The sequence below is a fragment of the Botryllus schlosseri genome, chromosome 1, assembly GCF_051294905.1.
Source record: "Botryllus schlosseri isolate E-star chromosome 1, Bs_hap1, whole genome shotgun sequence".
Classification (NCBI taxonomy): domain Eukaryota; kingdom Metazoa; phylum Chordata; class Ascidiacea; order Stolidobranchia; family Styelidae; genus Botryllus; species Botryllus schlosseri.
In genome coordinates, this window is record NC_137236.1 from 8,102,692 (window position 1) to 8,122,069 (window position 19,378).

General features: G+C 40.8%; 1 long non-coding RNA gene across 1 annotated transcript; it reads left to right on the forward strand.

The window, feature by feature from the left end:
• The first annotated feature begins 16,024 nt into the window (after window positions 1-16,024).
• On the forward strand, window positions 16,025-17,749 carry LOC145437160 (uncharacterized). The gene is made up of 2 exons (XR_013914595.1): window positions 16,025-16,094; window positions 17,463-17,749. It is a non-coding gene; the product is annotated as an uncharacterized LOC145437160 (long non-coding RNA).
• Window positions 17,750-19,378: the final 1,629 nt, after the last annotated feature.

Sequence of the window (19,378 nt, forward strand, 5' to 3'; positions counted from 1 at the left end):
CCAGCACATTTTCTAACAAATGTTGAGATATTATTGTAAGAAATACTTCCCGGAGTTCTCGCAAGGCCACAAATGTCAAGATCATAGGCCGTAATATAATTATCCGACAGTGGTGTTATGGTTTTACTCTAGTCATCATCAGGAACAAGTTGGTGATACTGACATCCAATTCCCAAGACTCCAAAAAGTGCACACTGAGTTCAGATTTTTATGAAAAAATGAGACAAAAAGTAGTTCTTCGTAAAGTGAAAAAGAAACTGTTATATGCCGGCCGCATGGAGAATATAATAGTTACAAAAAATACAATTCAAATATATTTGTTCGCACTGCTGTATCACTTCTACTCAAAGGCCCCAGATAGACAGAGAAACACGAATGACGATTAATAATGAGCCAAATTCTAACGTCTGCGTTTACAATTAAATCACTTGTGTTCCTTAAAGCGCATACGCCGAGTTAACGGCAGATTACGAATAAAACAAAGGGAGCATACAAATATGTCAGCTTATACGGCCGTAAACCAAACTTTACGCTGATTGGTCGAGAGACAATGGCCATGGATACGACGCAGCAACGGAGGACGCTGCATTTACTTCAACATATAGTCGGCACTACGATGTATTCCTATAGCCGTGTAGACTGTATAAAAACGACAAGATTACAGTTAAATGTTTATTTCTTCATCAATAATGAAATTAGGAAAGGAAATAAAATATTTAATAACAAATACTGAAATATAATGCCGCAATACTACTGTGTTTATGAATGCAGTGCCACCAATGGCAATGAACTGGGGAAGAACAGATCTTTCCATTCATTTTCTTCCAACGCAAAGGACAGAAAGGCTTGGGAAGGCAGAGTATAAGAAGGCAGGACTATTTGTGGCATACATTTGGGCCTGAATTTGATGCCAATAAGAGTGATTTACTTGTCATTATCTAGCAGCAGTCAAATAAAAACTCCTTTCCTGTGATTTCTGCCCGAGTTCAAATTTCATGAACTCATTGCATGTGCTGTTACGATACCTCAAGCACACCAGTGCAGATGAGGTCTGCTCAGCTAGAATCACTCTATCATGTGAAGCACCCAGATATCCATATGGAAAAAGAACATGACCAATCTTTGCTACATTCACATGCGTGATGCTTAGTAGTCTTGAATGGCGCTTTCTTCGTGCAATAACCCCCACAATATTGAATACCTGTCCATACTGTACTGTCATTGAAGTGATTTGAAAAGAGATGTTGCATATGGAGTACATGCTGTCTTTTTCCCCTCAAAGCAGTCCAAAATCCTACCAAAATTGCTACTTGTGAGTCGAAGAGCCCTATGTATTTACCCCATTCTGCACATCCTCTCTGTTCTGATGTTCTGTGGGCTTAGGTAGCTAATCTGCATATGACTGACTTCGTTGGCTTCTCACCCTAAGATTCAGGTGATGGATTTGAAGATTCCATTTCAAGGCTACACGATGGCGATTCTAGATCAGGATCCCCAGATGACAATGTAAGATTTGCATGTGCAGCATCCACAACATTGCAGGAAGACAGTTGACACGGCATGGAGTTCAGGGTCCGCCTCTTTGCAATGCGCATAATCTTCTGCTTCACCACGGAGATTGCGACTGGGAATCGCACCTCTCTTTAGACGTGACTGTATTGGTATATCTATAATGCACTAGCAGCAAAATCTTCCTTGCAAAATTGGTAGGAGCAAATTATTATTATTATTATTATTGTACACAACTGTGGTGCTTTTAGCCTGTTTAAGGCTTTGTGCTCCACGACATGACAGTACTTGAACTGATCAATGCATTTATTCTTGTCTTTGACATTCTTTCCACTCTCTCATGCATCGGCTCGCGATTCATCGGCTCTTTAGCTGCCGACTTGTAGCTCGCCTCACTGTGAATTCTGGGCTTTTTAAGTCAGTGCAACTGCAGTGAGGTCGGCTATGAGGAGTAAATGAAGCTTGTGGAAGTAGGCTTGAAATCCTGCCTTCTTACTCTGCATTCCCAAGCCTTCCTGACCTTTGCGTTGGAAGGAAATGAATGGAATAATCTGTTCTTCCCCAGTTCATTGCCATTGGTGGCACTGCATTCATAAACACAGTTGTATTTCGGCATTATATTTCAGTATATGTTATTAAATATTTTATTTCCTTTCCTAATTTCATTATTGATGAAGAAATAAACATTTAACTGTAATCTTGTCGTTTTTATACAGTCTACACGGCTATAGGAATACATCGTAGTGCCGACTACATGTTGAAGTAAATACAGCGTCCTCCGTTGCTGCGTCGTATCCATGGCCATTGTCTCTCGACCAATCAGCGTAAAGTTTGGTTTACGGCCGTATTGCGTCGTTAGAGTCAGTGATTTAGCGGTTGAATTCAAACGACCAATCTTTGAATTTTTGCCAAAATTCCGTTGTTTGCGAGTAAAGGTGCTGCTAAAATATATCCATATGATATGATCGTGAATGTTATGTAATATACCAAAATGTATACAGGATTGACAATAAAATATTCAAGCGAAAAGTTAAGGGCGGGCGTTTTGAGGTACCGTAACATTTTGGAATGATTTGACTGATCCGACCCGCGAGCGGTTTGAAAGTTTGAATCCGGCCAGCGACGCAAGTTGAGTTTGATAGCCCTGGCCTAGGACTTCGTACCTGAATCATCTTTTCCAGCATGATTGCAAACTTTTCTGGCACTATTCTTTTGCATCGCACGTCCAATGTATTTCGCACGGCACCGTGCTAGAAGCGAGAGGCGAAATGATCCCTTTCTATTAGGGATGGTGTGAACCTCTGAAAGGTTCAGGTTCGTGTGAACGCGAACCTTTTTGAAAGGTTCTGTGTGAACGCGAACGTGAACCTCATGACGTCACGTGACGTCATATTGCTAATTCTAATCATACATTTCAGTGAAGTGATAGCCTATGTTAATGTATACGATACCTAGCGACGACTCGGGTAATATGATGCCACAATGCTGAAGTACATACTGACGTTTTAAACGTCGCCAAATGTATCAACTGGTGCCATCAAATGATATAATAACACCATAAAATCAATATCTTCTGTCGCATTGCCAACAATTTCGACGAGCACTTGCAAGGGAATCTAAACTTACACCTTAAGAGTCTAGGCCAGACGGGACAATGTATCCGGCGTTTCAGTATTGCTAGGTTGATATTTACCAGAGTGTAAAACGGGGTTCCAATTTCTATACTCGCTACCGATAGTAGACAACACCCCAATCGCACGGATTTGGTTTTTATGATACAATAAATATATGAAGTCAAGAATAACCCCGTAAGCTTGCTAGATTTTTTACATCAGACAACGATATCAATTTCATTGATTGGTTGAATAAGCATCATTCGCTGACGACATGTAATGTATTTCGCTCTTTATCGTGTGTGATTGCGGGTCAAGCACACAGCAGAGAGTCACTAAATATTCACAAACGGAAAACTGGATTTTTCGAGCAAACTTTTGTAACAAAGCATGTAAATATTTTGAGATTGTCAAGGTGCATGCTCGTTTAGTGTTGATTTTTTTATGCTGTCAACGCCATGCATAGAGTGGCCCGCAGTTGAAATGCAATAAATTTCAACTAAACATGTCATAATGAAGTGAAAATTGTAATATATATGAAAAAGGTTCACAGTGCAGAACCTACCAAGGTTCGTTTGTGAACGTGAACCTCTGAATTTCTGAGGTTCACACACAGAACGCGAACGTGAACCTCACGTTCACACCATCCCTACTTTCTATCACATAAGCATTCGACGTCACGATTCATAATGCCATAACGCTTCCATTTTCGTGTAGTTCAAAGTCAGAAAATGTAATACATTGTTATAAGCCGTAGCTTCTGTTCACCATTAAACTGTAACGAAAATAGATTCGTCTTCAGAAACAGGACTGAGAATAACTTGCCAGGTTTGAGCTCGGATACTGCTATACTTACAATATCTGCTATCAACACCTGCAATATTCTAAAGCTAAAGTTGAGTTGTGGCTTCGAAACCCTCAATATCTTACAGCAACGCATCTTGTTATTATCCAATACGAAAACATCGCGTCGATATAATACAGGGCCGGCCAACCCGTGACCCGCGGGCCATATGTGGCCCGCGAGAAGGTTTAGAGTGGCCCGCGAGGTAATTTCCGAAATTATTAATATCACCAAAATGGATTGCACAGATTGTAAACTTGCAAGGCCAAACAGAAATACGATTAGTGTCTGGCACTTGAGATGTGATGACTAAAATATCAGTTCCGGCGCTTTGGCAGATCCATCAGCCAGTCACATATTGGTAGATATTCGTACACTACAATAAAGCAGAATAATTTGCGATGGGTTTATCAAATGTAAAATTTTGGACAAGCTTCGCGCAACATGTTGTCACTTGAGTTCTTGTTTTTGATATTGTTGCCCCATTGTGAAAACGAAAGAACTCCTAATGCAGGGGTCACCAACACGCGGCCCGCGGGCCGCATGCGGCCCGCAAGGTCATATTGTGCGGCCCGCGACTTGATTTGAGATTTCGGAAGAAAGCTAAGAAGACCATTTTGAAATGGTGAAATTGACTACCGTTCAACATATTGTTGTTGCAAATAAGCTATTCTCCGTTGCTCAACATCACTATCCGTCACTATAGCTAAATGGCTGTGGTGATGGCAACAGCATTCCATCGAGGGATAATCCGCTGATATGAATGAGTTATTACCTTGACTTGTAATGGCCCAAACACTGACAAGACCGAGACGCTTAGAAAACGGCTTAGGGCAGTGGTTCTTAAGCTCGGGGCACATCTCCCTTGTGGGAGCGTGAAAGCTCCTGACGGAGCGACGGAGCTGCGCCCAGTTACATTTTTTTCGCGCTTCGCGCGATATACCTCATTTTCGTAGTTGTTGCTCTGTGTATAGTCCAAAATTCATATTGTAGAACTCTCATCAACAGTCCTTTCCGTGCCGTCAAACTATTCGTTGGGATTACTAGCATTCTGGTTGCATTTTATGATATGACGAAGGGGGGCGCGAATTTTTTCAGTATCACAAATGGGGGCTGTCTAAAAAAGTTTGAGAACCACTGGCTTAGGGCTTCCCACAATTTCAAGCTTTATGTGGAGATGGTCTTTCAGCAAGTAACGTATCTTGTTGACCCCAATATCGATTCCTTAGTTGCTGAAAAGCGTTTCCAGGTATCCTGCACAGCTCAGAGTTCAAAATAAAATAAAATTGATGATAATTATTTTTTATATTTGTATTCCTTCAATAAAATATTACTTCTTTAGGGTCACTATGCTGTTGTTAGGTAGCATTTAGTTGTGCTGAAGTAGTGTTTTAGAACGTGGTTGCCTATTTATATCGATAGCGAGTTCGTGCGGCCCGCGGCCGCTACGAAATTTGAAAAGTGGCCCGCGACCCGTTTTGAGTCGGCGACCCCTGTCCTAATGTATCAGATTGAGTCTAACTATATTCGCGATTACGAGACAAAGTGTCGTTCAACATATGCGACCTTGCGTTTGCACTCGCAGTTAGACCGTCGACTATGAAACCTAGGCATAAAATGATTGACGCATTTCCTATATCCAAGTGTTGGAGGTTTTTCTAGGCTACTCCTCGCCACCTTATCCGCGTAAGCGGTGTCTTACGAAAAGCCTAGAAGTGGGCCCTGCTGTAAGTCGGCAGTTACGGAATAAAAATAAAGAATATATCGATCTGGTGTAAGTGACCATAGAAGTCGACAAACACCATGAATACCTCAAAACCAACCAACCAATTGACGCGTGTTGGTCGCAGCTTTCGATATTGATATGTCCAGGCGCCGCGTAGCCCAGTTCTCGCAAATTTAGCCCAGCGAAATACAGCAGGCCCGCAATATAGTCAAGGGACAATATTATTGACCTATGAACTTAAAAAAATTCGCGCTTCGCGCGGCTGGTGGCCCGCGCAATAGTTCGTCAATCGAATGTGGCCCTTTGGCTGAAAAGGTTGGCCAGCCCTGAAATACCTATCTCGGAACATTAAGCCGCACGTGCTCACAGGCTCAGATGTCTGACGTCTGACGTCTGACGCCGCTATGTCTGGAATATGTATGACGTCATAATTAACCGTTCGCTCGAGCAGCCACGAATTCATGATCAAACAATTCATAAGGCCATTCGCAGGAAAAAGGTAAAGGACGTGTACCACTCTCGGCGCAATGGCAAAGGAGCATGGCGGCTATACGCCAGCTCCAGTGTTTCGATATATAGTTTGCATCATACATGCGTTAAGGAGTCTACAATGGTGGCAGAACTGGTCCAGCAGATAATTACACAAAAGATCATACCTGCAGTAAAACTACTTAACATACCAAATTCGCTTGGCATGCTACTATTGCTAGACCTTGATGTCTCAAAGGATACTATTTATAAATTGATATAAACGATGGTATATGCAATGTCCAAATGTTCGGATACCATTCACCGATTAGCATTCAGCACGGCCATCGATGTCGTAATTTGCTTGATGATTGAAACATGATGTAATGACGAAAATCACATATATATGTCCATAATAAGACCGTAAGCGTGTAAAATGATCGAATTGTAAGTGCAATAGCAATGTTGCAAATAATGATTATCCAGTAAATCGCTTTTACGAATGCCAAAGTAAATCCGGAATACTGATTATCCAGTAAATTGCTTTTACAAATCAAAAAGTAAATCTGAAATACTGGTTATCCCGTAAATTGCTTCTACGAATTTAATCTGTAATTTTTTTACCCTTTAAAAACAAGTAAATTTACTTTTGACGTGCCCGTATATTAATTTAACGGGCATTTACCGTTAATATAACTGACGGGACGAATTTTCCAGTATAATTTGGGTAAATCTACGAATATTTCTAAGACTTCCACCCTAATAAACAATGATTTTGAGCCCACACTATAGGGTAATCGATGCAACTACCGGGGGAGGGGGTGTCTGTTATATGAATCTGGTTTCTATATGCATCTGGTCGTTAAGTTATTTGAATGAATTCTGTCAATAATATTGGTCGTTCCATATATTACTATATAGATCAGTGGTTCTCAACCTTTTTGGCTTCGCGGACCCCTTTTGACCGTTACGGACCCTCGCGGACCCCCTCAAGTTTTAGTTCAAATTTGGCTCAATTGAGGTGCAACCGTCATCTGTCTTGTGCAAATATCAACTGTAGGCCTGTGATAAACAGCAACAGAATGACTTTCTTGAAAATAACATCTTACTATTTATATAGAAATTAGGTAGACTTCTATCATTTCAAATCTTATTTTCCAGCTGTATTTTTTGAAGTACGTATGGTCGTGCGTTGAAAATCTGCGACTTCGATATGATATGAACGATGAGTGCCGAAAATCCATTTCCATAAAGATATATGGAAGCTAATGCAATAATAACGCTAGGGTTACCATATACGTACTTATTTTTCGAGTTTTTGAAAATGTCCTCCGAGGACGCCTAAATGTCCTCATTTTTGGCAAATCATCCTCTTTTACAGCTTTTACATCTAAGATTATAGATATATTCGAGTGAAGATGGGAATTTGTGGAAATTTGTGGTCCGATAGCAGGCGACGACGTTTTTTTAGTCAACACCACTCATTTTGAGAAAAAGTGTGTAAATCGGCATTAGAACGAAAGTAATGACCAATCATTTTTTTCAGCAAATATAACGAAATCGGCTGATTTTAGTTTTCATCGACCAACTTTTCTGAATTGATAAAAGTGTCGTCCTTTCCCTATTCCAAAATATGGTAACCCTAAATAACGCTTAACGCTTCCGACGATACTTTTGGTGTGATCGCAACATTTATGGCACCAAAGAAGAAGAAACATATTTCTAATGAACATATATCGTCCAGCCTAGTCATTTTTATCTAGCATCTCATCTTGAAGTTATTCTAGGATAGTGGTCATGTATATATATCACGGGATAAAATGGATTTCGTGGCGAGGTATCAATCTCTTCATTGGGATAAATGAGAGAAAATACTTCAGAAATTTTTATTTCAAACGACTGTTCACTACCTTGATTAGGCTGACGACTTCAAATCGAAAAGGTTCTGGTAACATTACTAAGTCACGCTGATTGACCTTACTATATTTCCATATTTTATTTTGTCCACAAACACCAACAAAACGTCTCTGAACAGTAATATGTTTGTATTAGCAGGTTATTGGCAATTCGGCAATTAAAACGAATTTGTACAGTAGGGTTAGGGTTAGGGTTAGGGTTTCATGTTAGACGATTAGTATAATGATGTAAGTCATGAGGTTTTAGCAGTTGTGGTGCGAACCTGCCTTATGAATTCTAAAATAAAATTAAAAATTAAAATTACGTCATCAATCATTTTGAAAATTTAGTGGTCTCGCGGACCCCCTGAAATTGCTTCGCGGACCCCTAGGGGTCCGCGGACCCCCGGTTGAGAACCACTGATATAGATACTACTCTCTGCCCACATGGTCACAGTTAGCGGGTGGAGGATGATGAGTTCGAAAATACAGGGAGCGTAATTGCACATCGTTAACTCATTTTCATGTCCCACCGATAAGATTGTTTAACATCCTTGTGCCGGTGCGCACCACTGAGGTTTATAAACACCCCACATCCAGTGGTTTCCAACCTTTTATAGTCGCGACTCCACTTTTATTTCATTTTTTGCGAGCGTGGTTGTCACCATATTATATTCAATAAATGTGATAGTAAATCGCGCCCGGCGCGAAGAAAAATATCATGCATCAGCATAAATATTTCCCAAAACTACTGTTTTAGGCTGATTTACGAAAAAAAATTATGAGTCTACGTCAAGTCTTCAAAATTCCGGACATTTGGCATATTTTAGAAATGCCTCCCGGCCACTAGTTTGAACAACGAAATTCCGGGCATGTCCGGGAAATTCCGGACGTATGGCAACCCGAGCCTATAACTAATTGTCAATGCCACCAAGCTTGCTGATCCATAGGAAAAATTCACCTAGTTCGTATTCGTACGGCATTTGTCTGTACTACCGACTTTGTAATTTTGCGAACTCTACCGATTTAAATTTAGCACCCTCTGCAGAGCAAAATCAAGTCCACCACGACGTATGTCCTACCATATTCCTTCTGCAGCCTAATCTAAGCTAAATTATACTGTTGGAACTTATTCCTCTTTATATATAAAAACATTTGAGATACTAAAGATAATTTGGCATTATTTCAGCCAGTTTGCCAATATAGTACGATTGCCCTAAGAGCCATCCCGCAGTTGGCAACCCTGGCCGATATAACCGTGTTGTAATCATGAATCTTATGTTAGTAAAATTATTCAACAAGGTGCAAGTGTTGGCTTTGACAATCACAAGGATACCGTACGATGTTCTTGAAAGATATGTTGATTTGTGTATCGCATAGATAAGTAGTGAATGAAGCTTAAGCCTATCCATAAATAACCGTCATCAATTACTCGTATTGTGTGGGTTTGTATAGGAATGCATTCCTGTTTTTAACGCCCACCGTACCATCCGATCGGCTAGCATACCTTTGTACTGTGAAGCATATTTTCGAATGTTGTCAATTGACGCTAGTCGCAACATTGATGCTACGATTCAAGTGAAGTCTTCATCTTTTGTGCGTTCTAAATGCGAACACATTCACGTCACGATGACATAAATGTCGATTTGGTGGAAAAGTGATATTGTTGCGAGCAATGTTCCCTCTAAGCTGCGCACGTGCGCAAATGCGCAGTGCTGAGACGGTCTCTGCGCACAGAAATTCTAGGTTGCCCACAAAAATTCCGAAGTGATGACCTTTTTTTTAGTCGTTACGCACCGTTTTCGAAGGGTCTGCGCAGTGAGTTGGTGAGTGTGCGCAGACTTGTGATAACTTTACTGTGAATCTGAATAACAACCGTATTTCCCTCTGTGACTCAACAAAATATCTTGGAATTGTCATTGACTTTAAATTGTCATGGAAACCGCACATTGCTCATACCATTACTCAGCTTTCTAGGTGTGTTGGTGTAATGACCCGACTCAGGCACATAGCTCCTAGATCTGTACTTGGGACAATTTATTTTTCACTTTTCCACTAGTATCTGCAGTATGGCATTATTGTATGGGGTACTGCATGCACCTCTCATTGCTCTAAAATTCGAACCCTGCAAAACCGAGCCATGCGTTTGATGGCCGGCCTGCCCCTTCGAACCAGACTGTCCCAGTTCTACCGCAAACACTGAATCTTGAAATTTGATGACATATTTGTATTTGAAGTTGCAAAATTAATACATCGATATTTTTCGAATGACTTGCCTCCCGTCTTCAACCATTTATTCGTGCTTGCTCGAAGTGTACATTCCCACAACACCAGATATTCTTCCAAGGGCAACATCCATGTACGCCCTCCCACCAGTAACCTCACAAAGAAATCAATCGAATATGTCGGTCCTGATATCTGGAACACTATACCTACATCTATCAGAGACCTTCCTTATCACCTATTCAAAGAAGAATTATTCAGACACCTTATCTCCTATTACTAACACCACTTGTCTTACCCTTTTTTCCATGTTATTGTTATTATTTATGTTATGCTATGATGAATTAGATAATCCCAACGAACTGCGACCAAATTTATAAAGACTATCTGTCACTGTTAATGCAGGGTGTGATCAGACTAGTTGACCCTACCCAGAGTCATATCGATTACACCCTGTCCTACACCGTTAAGTATCTTGTTATAATTTCATGCGCCAATGTTATTTTCGTTTCGGTTGGACGAATCAATAAATATTTCTCTCTCTCTCTCTCTCTCTGTCAAAAATTAGAGGGAACATTGGTTGCGAGTGAATATTGTATTTTGGGTTCGCCCTTCAAGGCTCGAAGGAAATCACTGCACGATACGCCCGGAAAAAGCATCGAACACCTTGAGAACAACGAGAGTGCGATATCTGTGATTTTTCTACTGCAGTGATTTTAGTAACATTATTCAATGACACTATATACGCTGAATTAAAAATAATGAAGCTCTGCACCCCCAAGAAGCACTTCGAATACAAAAGTGATAAATTTATACATATTCTTTTTGTGTAATAAATTCCGGTTGGCTGGTGCGAATGGAAGTAAAAAAGAGTGCGAATAGAGCTCAAAAAGGTTGAAAAGCATTGCTCCAGCATATTCTTCGGCGGTCACCGCTGCTTCTATTTAGTCAACTCTAAACTAAGGATGGATGATAGCTGTTTGTCGTTTAGTATTCATGGTGTTTCGTAGTTAATAAACAACAGGCCAATTACATCCTCGTACGAGGCATTAGCTGCCCAGATATGGCAACCCTACTTTGATTGTAGGACTTTCAGTAATCAGTAGTAATCATCCGTATTTTAGTAATTACTCCACCGTATCGACTGTCTATATATTGTCAAGCATCAACCATCTCGACACTCCTGATTTTGAAGTACGGAAGTTTTCAGTTGGTAGGTCTGAGCTGCAACTGTCGTCAACAGCTGACGCTCGTGTCAGCATGATGTTTTCTTGCAGATAAGATCATCAAGTTTATATTGATAAAGATGCTACCTCATGCCGGAGCGATAGGGAATGCAATCAGCTCCGAGAAGCAATCTCTTCCTCAGCCACAGCCAAATACGAGAGGAAGCAACGGTAAGATGCAGGCTATTGGTCTGCCGAAACAAGGCATGTTCTATTGCCATTCGCGGACGCTAGCTATAGTTAGATACATTTACTTGCATCATTTGGGTCGTATTTTTGCTTCATTTTCAAGTATTTTTCATTGAATGATTTGCTGTGTGCTCATCGTAACATGTGTTCTGTTAGTGGGATAGGTATCCTTCTTTTATCATAATTGAGTGATTATAATAGGGCTGTGAGGAGGTAATTGTGGTGGTCAAAGATGTTGCAATGACAATCGCAGCGATCCACGCTTGCCAAACATCGTAACAACTTAATCGAAAAAATCTTATATCGATCTTTCAAAGGCCTTCACGTAGTATAGTGCTTACACATCGCATAGTGTGCACAGAATGTCCATCACCCGCTCGCCACACCATCGACGATGAGGTGATAAACGAATCGCATCTTGTCCTTTCAGCCAACGTGACGCTCAAACCGAAAAGTAGTCAAAAAGACGCGGAAGGTGTACGCCTTGCCTCTGAATCTGGGATGGACTATGATCCTGTATCGTCTGATGAAACCTACGCAGTTTTGACCGTACCAAATGAGGAATCCGGTAACGCCAGAGTTTATTTGTTGTGAAGCTGCTGCTGTTTACCCGAAGCCCTGTAAATCTGCTGCTTGGTGCTCACCAGCAAGTCCGTAAATGTGGTCAATATCGACTGTTGCCGATGGGTTTTGTATACGCTTACCGATAAAAGCCTCTCTGAGCAATCTTCAACGTTGGCGGTGGTTGCCCCACGGTTGGGGGTGAGGGGCTATAAGTATATAAGGGTAGCTTCTTGGGGGGCTATTTCAGAATAACCGGCATACCCCCCTTTCGCATCTATTATCACCCAACTTAATATTAGTGCGCCATATAAAACTGGATTACGTGATGTGAATATGACACTTCAACACGGCTTTTAAGCTGGTTGGAAATCTTTAAGTGCAGTAGCTCCAGCTGGGCCTTCTTTTATCACACATTGTCAAATTTGAAAAGAAGTGACCCCGTTAACTACAGCTCACACGTCTTCATGTTGAAGATGTATGGCATGTAGCGTGAAATAATAGATTAGCGATACTACTACTGCAGGCTAAATAGAACACGCTAATCTGAAAAGCTATCGCCTGACATTAGTAAGACGTCGGCACACCCCGTCAAGGTATACTTGTATATCCTATTCAAGTGTATATCGAAGCTCTGTACATTGAGGAAAAACTGTTCACAATAATTCGTAATTCAGATTTTGTGACGGTTGGATTAAATGTAGCGCGAAATTGAACGGTGACCTCAGAATTGGAGTCAATGCCTTTCTCCATAGGCAACGAAGTTGTTGATCGTGAAATAAACAATTGTCGCGATGCAAGCAACTTGGATCCCCCGTGTGTTCAATATAAAAGACTTATTGGATACGCGCTTTCTCGTTCTGTTATATCAGTGGTTCTCAACCTTTTTGTTTTCGCGAACCCTTTTCGGACCGTCACGGACCGTTTCACCTTTCAGTTCAAATTTAGCTCAATTATGGTGCAATCGTCATCTGTCTTACGCAAATATTAACTCTAGGCTAGTGATGAACAGCAAGAAAACTAATTTTCTTGAAATTAACATGTTATTTATGCAGGAATAGGGTAGACTTCTAATACTTCAATGAATCCTGATAATGTATTTCTTTTAAAAATACGTGGCCATGTCTTGAAAATTCGTGCCTTTAATTTGATACGAACGAGTGCCCTAAATCCCTTTCCTCAATGATAGGTGGTGGTCAAAATCGATAATAACGCACAACCCCCTCCGACGACACATTTGGGTATGATCGCCACAAAATATGGCACCAAAATTAGGCAAGAGATTTTCTTATGTTCATTGAACATATATTGCCCAGCCTGGTCATGTTTTATCTAGCAGCTCATCTTGATTTTATTATGGAAAAGTTGTTATGTGTATTACAAAAAAAAAACATTTCGATGTCATCGTCATTGACCTTACTACTCAAACTTTTAATTTTCCACAATCCTCAACAAAACATCTGTTATGTTAGTATCAGTAGGCTATTGGCAATTTAGCAATTGGAGTGAGTTTGCACAGTAGGGTATTTAATGTCAGACGGTCATTCTGTTGATGCGAGTTCTGTAGTTTTACCAGTAATGAAGCAAAACTGCCTCGTTCTTTCCTGATTAAAAATACAATTATACAAATTAAGTCTTCAACCATTTTGTAAATTTCGAGGTTTCGCGGACCACCCGAATTTGCTTCGCAGGCCCCTATGGGTTAGCGTGCTCGGGTTGAGAACCACTTTGTTATATGCAGCAATTCCCGTCTGCTTGGTACACTAGCATTCGTGGGTTATCGCGCAATTTCACTTTCCGGCATCTAGTTTTAACTCGTTACTGACACATCGCATTGATCGTTAAACCGCATTGATCGTTAAACAATCTCATTCGCGCGGTCAAATGGATCTGATTGTGGGTCGCACAGTGAAACTTGGATGAAAATGTTTGGACGCATTGCCCTATATCACGATAACGGAGTTTTGTATTTTTTAAATCCCTCGTACTCGTAACGTCATTGTCATTTGCCTAATTCGTGAAGATGTACCCAGCAATGTTGAAACTATAACCCGCGTCCTAAACTACTGGGCGCCTTCTTAGACGTTTATTTTCCACTACATGGGTAGTTAGTCTTGTTAGTCTCATACCTGGTAGGTTTACCCACACGCGTAGATTCCGTGAAAGACCAATTTGGTCGAGACTATAGCAATAGCAAGTGCATGCTTGACCTGAAAGAATAATGGGCGTATTATGAATCACTCAATCTGGCCGGATAAAATACTGATCGCTTGTTGCATTGGTATAAACTCGTGTGCGAGACTCATACCACGCAGCGACTGAAAACGGATTCGGTGTCTTCGTCACGGTTAGTCGATCCCTGCACGAAATGGTAAGGTTTGTAATAGAGATTCACTGGATCGTGCTCCTCAAGTCGCTTTCGGGATTCAACGTATGTCATGATACTTGCTAAATGTGCTATATGTCTATCCTTGCAGAAGAATTGTCTCGCGTAGGCCTTCACAATGAGGCTACGAGCCATTCCGAATTCAAAGAGCTCGTTAGAGCTGAATTAAAGAAGGCCGTATATTTAACTTCTGAGGATATGAGTGTCGCTGCTCCGATTAGTGAACAAGGTAAGTTTGTATTCGATTAGCGTCCGGTGGTATTATTCAGTGCTGTTCCAGCGCCTCCCATTATATTCTGGACATTTCTAGTTACCCTAACTGCCCAAAGGTTCCTCGCAAATTAAAGCATCTGATAGTTGTGCGCTGCTTCGAAGTCGGGAGACGCTCGCTATTTTACGCTTTTTGTGTCCAGTAAAAGCTTGGGAATGAGCGGTGATCTTTCAGGTCTGGTTAGAGTTGAGTGTAAATTTTGAGGACTCAAGAATGATGCTGATTAAAAGGTCTAAAGTTGGGGTTGTATCTACCTGTTTCACTTATATGGGTTTTTTGTATGCTGCGTCTACACTTTTATCAACAGTATTTTGATGGCTTATTATCAATTCCTGCCTAATTAATAGAAAAGTGAAACGTAGTTAGTCAATTCAGTTTCAATCTCGCACACTCGCACAGTCAATTCAGTTTCAATCTCGCACACTCGCACAGAGGATTTTAAAATTCCCTTCGGTGATGTCGAGGCGCATGTGAAAGAGAAGCCCTTCGGATGTAAACCACAGGCGCAAGTGGGACAACAGCACACAAAAAACCAGGGTTGTAATGACTCGAGTCTTGACTCGACTCGAGTCACGATTTTCTGATGACTCGACTTGACTCGAGTCATTTTCTCAAAATACGGAAATGACTCGACTCGACTCGGGTTGATCTGTGTATTGACTCGACTTGAACTCGAGTCATTGCGCATGACTCGAGCCAAGTCATATGACTCGAGACTCAGACGGCCAAGACCGACATTCCATTGTAATTTCGAAGAAAAATGAAGTAAACACATTATTGGGATTTCATCTAATGGTGCTGGTAGTTGAAAATGCTATCAGAAACTGCTAAAAGTGAGGAAAATTTGTATATTATAAATCCGAACCATTCGATATCAGCAAACGGAGAGTTTTAAAAAGTGGGTTGAACAAGACTTAACGGGAAAATGAGCAGTCAACACAATGACTTGGACTCGGACTCGAGTCATAATACCATGACTCGGACTCGACCCTCTATTCGCTGACTTGGACTCGGACTTGACTCGGTGGTGAATTGAAAATGACTCGACTTTACTCGAGTCAAAACTATAAAAGTGAGAATGACTTGTGGCTCGGAGCCTTGTGACTTGGTTACAACCCTGCAAAAAACAACCTTGTAAACGCGCAGGACGTCCACGTGAAACCTATTATTGAACATGACGATGGTAAGTATGTAATAGACGGCTAATGTGGTCGAATTGCGACATTTACCGAATACTCCGTCTTTCCCTACTTACACGAATTGTTTTGAACACTACTTCCGGTTTTTTGGACGTTGGTGATTTTGCATTAGTCGCGAAGACACATTCTGCTTCTTCGAAAGCACTTACCAACCACTCAAGCAAGCGAACAGAATTTATAAAAGTGTGCGACCCCTTGCCCTAATCTTGAAACTACTTCGAGTAATTTTTCAAACCGCCGGGTTTTACTTTCACTCCAAAGTTATCTTGACACTTTGTGGAAATAGATGCTCCTGCTAAGGCTGTAAATTAACGGCGTTACTTCGGATTACAAATAAGGTGTACTACTTGTTCACCTTTTCACTTTAGGTAAGTTGAGCAAACATGGTCTCAAGACGATATCCTCCGGATATTACGATGAAGTAGACCAGTGTTTCATGACCATTGTTTTGACTTCATTTGGGCGGTTGTGTAAGGTTCCGAGTCACCAAGTCATCACTCTTTTATAGTTTGAACTCCAGCCAAGTCGAGCCATTTTCAATTCACAACCGAGTCCAAATTAAAGTCGGCGAGCAAAGGGTCGAGTACAGAGTTGTAGTGTTATGACCAGTGTTATGACTAGAGTTAGAGTCATTGACTATAAGAGTCATTGTGTTGGACCAGTTTCAAGTTGTTGAAGTCTTGTTAAATCCACTTTTTTCAACTCTACTCGGTGATGTCGAAACTTTAAGCAGTTTCTCGTGGCATTTTCAAAGTACCAGTAATAATAAACGAAATTTCAATAGTGTGGTTACTTCACTGTTCTTCCATATTGTAATGAAATGTCGATCTTGGCCGGCCGAGTCTTATATGACTTGGTAGGAGTCGTGCGCAATGACTCGAACAAAAACGAGTCGATACACAGATTTGCTAAAGTCGAGTCCAGTCATTCTTATTATTTTGAGAAAAGACTCTAGCCACCAAATATATCACGACACTACTCATTCAACCCTGGTAGAGGGGTAGAACCCTAAACGTGAAATGTGGGAAGCTAACGAATAATACGGGAGTCACCTAAAATCTGGTTTTGTCGCTTAGAATGGTACATCATGAGGTATTTCTTTTTAATCCGTGATGTAATTAAAATTTTGAAATTCAGTGATTCTAATGTAATTTAGGAATAAATATGTAGGCCTATCTTTAATTCTGAATTTGAAAAACCTAACTTCTGTTGTCACACTGTATCATGGAGGTCTTGAAACTTGTCGATGGAAACCAGGTTGAGAACTCCTGTAGTAGTTCTTTACACAACCCATCTTGGTGTTGGTGGATTGTGGGAATGTGTTCATTTCCCCGTCAACTTGCGATTCCCAGTTTTAGACAAAGATGAGCCTGAACCCGATCCGGACGTTCTTTACGGTGACGACGACGACGATGATGACGACGAGGACGAATGCCCGTCAGTTTTTAATAGACAATGCATACTGGTAACCGAAATTAACATCAAGAAAATTGCAAGGATTGAGGGGCCTCGTCCCGAAAGTGGTTGATCGCAAATGTAACGCAACGCACGATGGGACAGCTTAATGCCGCTTTTAGTTGGTAATCTGAAATTTGCATGTGCCCCCTAATGAACGAACAAGTGCTGGTCGTGTAATGCTTCGCAGGCTCGTGTATGGATGGATACTGGGTTAGGGTGATGCGTTAGACCAGTGGTTCCCAATTGTTTTTCGCTTGTGCCACACCAGGACAATTATCAAACACTCGCGGCAGACTTACAAGAAAGTTGCTTTTTTATATTTAAATTTATACAAACATATGTACGACAGAAAAGAGGTTGCATTGTTGACGGACATACACGCATTTCATCTTTTCCAAGTAATCTACACGCATTTCATCATTTCCAAGTAATCTTTCTCGTGTACAAATGTGTACAGCAGGCAAAACCAAAATGTTTTTGCCTGATTGATTTTGTACCTGTAAAGTAAAAGGTCTGCAGGGACATAACTAAAACTGATTAATTTCTGAGGAAACGGTTATGCAAACAAACAGTGTTAAGTAACTCGAGATTGCTTGATTTGTTGCTTGGAGATAGATTATGGACTTTGTTGCTTGGAGATAGACTATGGACTAACGATGAATCCCGAAAAGTGATAAAATATTTTCCAAAAAGATTCGTGGCACACCTGAGAATCTGTAGCGGCACACACTTTCGGAATCGATGCGTTGGTCGCTTACCTGCAGATATGTACATGTTGGGACCAAATCGCTGTCGAGTCGAGCGTCATGTCGAGTAAATTGATTTTCCAAGTCGATCGATTTTCGGAGGTGAATCGAGTCGAGCCAAGTCGAGTCACAATTCAAGTCTATTCATAGTTTCAAAGTGAGAAGCAGGATTCAAAGTCGTTGCCTTTTGCTAGCTGTTTAGAGTATATTAATTTGTTTCTGAGTGAAGGAACGGATAGACATCTAAATATACATGCAAAGGGTGCGTGTTATCTCGCTCATGCATGTACGGAACTGCAAATAAAATACATGATTATCTGTTCGACTTTAGTCTAATTATCAGGCAAAGTAATGGATTCAATACGAAGCCTCGAGGCTGCGTATCGTTCTGTGGATTACCATGGTGAATACATTTGCTGAACCAGATTGACAAATGCGGGTTGTCGGCGGACCCGTTTCATATACTATCTATCAATATATATTTATTGTATAGAGGTAACAAATGTCTGAATAATATTCAATTATCAAGGACATTGATGTGAAAGACAACATTGTCTTTCACATCAATGTCCTTGATAATTGAATATTATTTATTCTTCGTCGCAATATAGGCCTACCAAATTGGTGGTCAAACTAGCCAAAACGGCTACTCAAGTAGAATTAGGGAGGCAGAATTCTACCCAAGTACGAATATCAAGTATTGCTTGTCGAGCAGAAAACTACCTCAATTAGAAGTAGAATTTGATGTTTTATAAAAAGCACTCATAAATACGCTCTCGTGGACAGTCAAAACCTGGAAACTTATAAATATATTGGGGGTTGCAGAAAGATGAGTTAACGGTTTCCGGTATTAAGAAGACAACTCAAAATACGACTGATCGTATAATTCCTACCACTTTGCTGAGAACTGTTTACTGCCGTGGAACTTCCCCATATGAGGCCTGAATCTAACCGCATAAACCACGCAACCGCTGCACATTGACCAAGATTTCCTCGAAAACATATTGATCAGTCCACAGATATTTAGCGCGTAGTGACGAACTCTGGCAGAACAGTCCCTTAAA